Raw genomic sequence first — 4899 nt, 5'->3', positions numbered from 1 at the left:
AGAGAGAGAGAGAGAGAGAGAGAGAGAGAGAGAGAGAGAGAGAGAGAGAGAGAATGAATATGGGTAACACCTGAAAAACTAGAAAGGAGGTGTCCAAGGACACATAGGACATGATGCGAATATAGAGATGACGTGAGGACATAGAGACAAAACAAGGCTAGTGAGGTACAAGGGGAGACAAGGGGTAGGAAGAGAGTGGGGGAGAAGAGGATGGAGAATCTACTAAGAAAACAATTTCCTCAGAAGTGCCACAATGATACATAACACAATGTATCTTGACTTAATAAATAAAATAAATACTGTTAGAAAAGCAAGTGGGTTAACAAAAGAGAGTGAAGTCATTAGTGTTTCTGCCTTCAAGAAGGAGTTAAGTAAGTCTGCTCTTCAAGGGGACTCAGCTCTTCCTAGCACCTATATCACTGCTCACAGCCTTTTGTAACTCCAGGTCTAGGGAGTCTGATGCCTTCTCCTGGTTTTCATGGGAATTGTACACATGGTTTAAAGATATACATGTATATAGAACACTCAAACACATAAAAATAAATCTTTACTGTAGTTCTGCGGAGTGAACTAGTTTGTGGGAAAGCAGGCTGTTAGAGCAGGGCCACTGCATGAACTTGGCTTTCTCTACAGTCATTTCCCTTCTTGCAACTCTACCATGTTGTAAGACAGCCAATCAGAGTCTACCCTGAATCCAAATTAATGAGAACATCTGATTTGGAGTTGTCAGACTACAAAACTCTGAACTCAGTAAGCTTTATAAAGTGCCAGCTTCATATACTGTTTTCTTTAGTTTTTGTTTTGCCACAACAGAAAACAGACTTAATTCCATATTGAAAATGTCATTCTATTAATACTTTAAACAATATTTTAAGGCACAGTATGCAGTATATAGGTAAGAAAGGTCTACACCCTCCATGTATCATATTTTCCTGGTGTTCTTTTATGATCATTTATCATTGTATTTTCTTCTCACATGCAATGGCAATTCTTTTTTAAGTTAAATGGTATTTTCTAAAATTCTCCTGTTAAATGAGCTAATTTATATTTGGAAAAGGCTTAATTTTAATTTCTGGATGTCTGTAAGATTTTCTTCCATGTCTTTTGTGTTTGCCTTGTAAACATAGGAATTGGAGTTCAATCCCTAGAATACATATTTTGAAATTTGGGCATGGGATTTATAATCACAGGGCTAAGAAATACTGATGGGCAGATCCTTAGGGCTTGTTAGCTGTCCAATGTATTTGGAGAACTCCAGGCCAGTGAGAGACCCTGACTCAAAAAACAAGGTGGATAAAAATGATGCCTGAGATTGTCCTCTGGCCTTCACGTGCATATGTACAATGATGTACACTCACTTGCTAATTCCAGTACATCCACACATATACATGCACTCCACCCCAGCACACACACACAGGGGGGATATATTGTATTCTTTTATCTGAGCATTCACACACATAAATACATGATTTTGTCTTTCCATTAAAAGGAAACTTTCCACTCATACTATTTGTGCAATTTGCATTCTTTGTACAACAAGATAGCATGAAGGTTTTCATTCACTACCTTATTCAACTACTGAGATGGAGATTTGAGTGTATGAGGCTTGAGTGTATTGGCCCTGCTATTTGTAATAATATCTGTGGAAGGTAATGGGTACGTGTTTCATCAATTGCAGCACCACCACAAAAAGGGCTTCAGCCACCTTATAGAAATGATGGATACCTTCAAAGTTATTTTATATAAAAACAAGTAGTCTTTGTTCCTATGTGGATTTTAGGATGATTGTGAACTACTGGTAGAAAAGGCCTATGACTTCATACAAGACATCCTTTTAGCCAAGGTCTGTTTGGGGATCTCGGTAAAACGGAAGGGAAGCAAGGGAAATCTCTCTTTCCAGAAGGGACATGTACTAAAGAGCACCCCAGCACCCAGCACCCAGCACCCAGCACCCATAGATCTCCTAATACAGAATTCATACATTATAACTTTTAGAGTAGAAGATTCATAAACAAATGAATATGGTGTCATAGTAGCTACCTGTGTGAGGAAGTGTTTCAAATGATGACTATGATGCTCATGATCCACTGGGTGCCATGATACAATAAGAAAATATTATTTGAATAGTGTCAAATAAACCAGAAGATTTTTAAAAATGTGTACAATAGACTACCCAAGAGAAACCCTACAACTACATATCGCTTCAGCCCCTATGTTGAATACAATGCAGTCTTACTCATTTCAGAAGCCAGGCTCAGTCACTTTGATTCTGTAGTTCCACCCTTCCAGTCCTTCAAGGTGGCCAGTTAAGGTATCTGCCCTCTACTGTACCCTCCAAGAAGAGTCCTGTCTGTGTTAGTTGAATACAACCTGCTTGACTCACCCCACTGATCCACATGCTCCACACAGATGGTATGGGTGTTAGTGTGGTCACCTGTTAGTGAGTGGGAGTCTGTGAACTTGTGGCACTTTGTCTTACCAACCAGAGAGGCTCTAGGTCTCTGTCCTTTGCCTTTTCTTTCTCTTTTGATCTCTACTGGCTGGACTAGACAGCCCTATTTCAGACAGCTTAACTTCTTTTGCCTTCATGGCATATGACTGCCTTCTTACTAATCCGTAGATGATGAACTGCTTCTGCTGTTTCATAAATTTTGTTAATGGACCCCTATTCTAACCAAGCTTACATGCTGAACCCAAATTCAATCACCCTTTGATCTCTCACAGACAATGGCCATCTTCGTAGGAAGACACAGGATGCTGAAGAGAAGAGACACAGTAACATCTGTGAGGAAAACAAGTTTTCCAGGAGGGATCACCACCGTACTTGAACACTTGGACATTGGGTTATTCACTATGATAAAAGAAAACCCCATCAAGGACAGACTGTGAATACTGATAGCCATCAGGAACATCATCAGGAATAAAAGGGCTGCAAGACCAAACTAAAGGAGAGATACAGTCCCATACTGCTAGCACCTGTGTTCAACGATAATCAAGATTTTTGTAATACTCTAAAAGATCTTTCCAGTTGTTTTTGTTTGTTTGTTTTTGATACATTTTAAAGTAATCATATACTTTCTGTCAAACTTACCCATAAACACTGAAGTCTGTATCTAAAATAAGATGAAAGTTTCTTACATTACCACCACCACACCTAACAAACAATAAAAAACTGTTGGTATCAGGAAATACTCAAAGTTCTGATCTGGTTCCTCTGAATATCTCCAAGTGCTTTCTGACTTCCCACATGCTCATTCTTTCTCAAAAGAGTCTCTAACCCAGGGCAGCCTCACACGCCCCTGGCCTTTTGCTTTATGATATCTTGCAGGCTTATAAATGTCTGTACTCAGTTTTGTAGCCTTTTGTCCACTAGCTTATCCTCCCTTTCACCTCCACTTTCTATAAACAGTTAGCTTTAAAAGGTCAAATAGATTACCCTTCACCATTTTTGGTAAATCTATCAGGTGGGGCTACAAGCCTCCCACTGGGTCACATCAAGAAGCAGAACATCTGAATGGGTGGTTTCGAACACCACACTGGAAAATATTCCTGCTCTGCTTAACACAGTGGTTCTACTGCTGGAGTTATTACCAGACTGAGCTTGCCCTTCACAGACTGTCTTGTTTTTCTCATGATGACAGCCATTGCACTCCATTGCCCAAATCAGCTCATAAACTTACAACTCCACTAACCCAAGTTCTCATGGTTAAGTAATCCTTTTGCTCATTGTCTTGGGTTTCTTTTTTAAGGTACAGAATTCTCTTCAGTCCCATTAAGATGCTGAACATGTTTTTCAAATATGTCATCTGTTTTTGGCCTTTGCCTCTTGTATAGGGAAAGATTCCTTCTATTTGTTGTTGTTGCTGTTGTTTATTTTGGAGCTACAGAAGTTTACCGAATGACTGTGACTTTATTTTTTACTTGCTTACTCAAGCAAAGACAAATAAATTTTTCTTTTCAGGTTTGGACTCCAGTCTTACGTGAAAGACAGACAAATGTGGCAGGCACAAGAGTAACAGAACATGAGCAACGTGAGTCTGTGGGCTGAGGGTTTCTATTCCTGTTAGACTCTGGGACAGCCCTGGCTTCTGGCTCCTGGCTGCTGAGACAGCAGAGCTTCAGGGGTTGGGTTGGAGATGGGTTTGAGTTCACTCTCTCCACCAACCAGACTATTTCCTAATATTTATTTCTTTGTCATCAAAATTAGGGAAGGAAGGGGCTTAAACATGAGGTCCTCCATACACCTCCTCAAGTCTTACAGTTAAGATAAGAAAACATTCACACAGAAATGTGAGGCAATTTTTGAGCCATGACTTTGGCTACAAGGCCACGCAATACAACAATCAGAATATGTATCAGAACAGCAAAAACCATATGGGATACAGTCAGTTCTGATACTGACTTAGCCATTTAAATGTCTTGTAAACATATTTTCCATCTTTTTCCCATACCCATTCTGCTGGAATATTTCAAATTCCTTCTCTGTTGTAGCAATGCGAACTTTCACTGTGGAAGAGGGGTCTTCATTAACTCCTTTATATGTTTCCATTCCTCACTGTGGTGTGTTGATTAAGAACACCTTCTATAGGCTCAGAGATTTGAGTGTTTGGTTCCCAGGGTGTGGCACTATTAGGAGGTGTGGCTTTGCTGTAGGAGATGTGTGATTAGTGGGGTGGCCTTTGAGGTCTCAGAAATTCAAACCAGTTCTCTTCCTGCTGTCTGCAGATCAAGATGTAGAACTCTCAGTTCCTTCTCCAGTACCATGTCGGCCTATAGTGAGAATGTTGGTTTCTTAGAAACAAAGTTATGTTATATGATTTTGTTTTTGTTTTAATCACAGGTATTACTTTTGCCAACTACAGATAGTTTATATTTGGAATTATAGAGAGCCCAGAGAGG

The 4899-nt window shown here is 39.7% G+C and overlaps 1 pseudogene; it reads right to left on the bottom strand.

The window, feature by feature from the left end:
- LOC110334268 overlaps nucleotides 1-3645 on the bottom strand; it is a 7248-nt pseudogene extending 3603 nt beyond the window's left edge.
- Between the last annotated feature and the right edge of the window lie 1254 nt (nucleotides 3646-4899).

This window comes from Mus pahari, chromosome 16, assembly GCF_900095145.1.
Source record: "Mus pahari chromosome 16, PAHARI_EIJ_v1.1, whole genome shotgun sequence".
Lineage (NCBI taxonomy): Eukaryota > Metazoa > Chordata > Mammalia > Rodentia > Muridae > Mus > Mus pahari.
The sequence above is the reverse complement of the archived record's forward strand: the minus strand, read 5'-3'. Positions and strand labels throughout refer to the sequence as shown.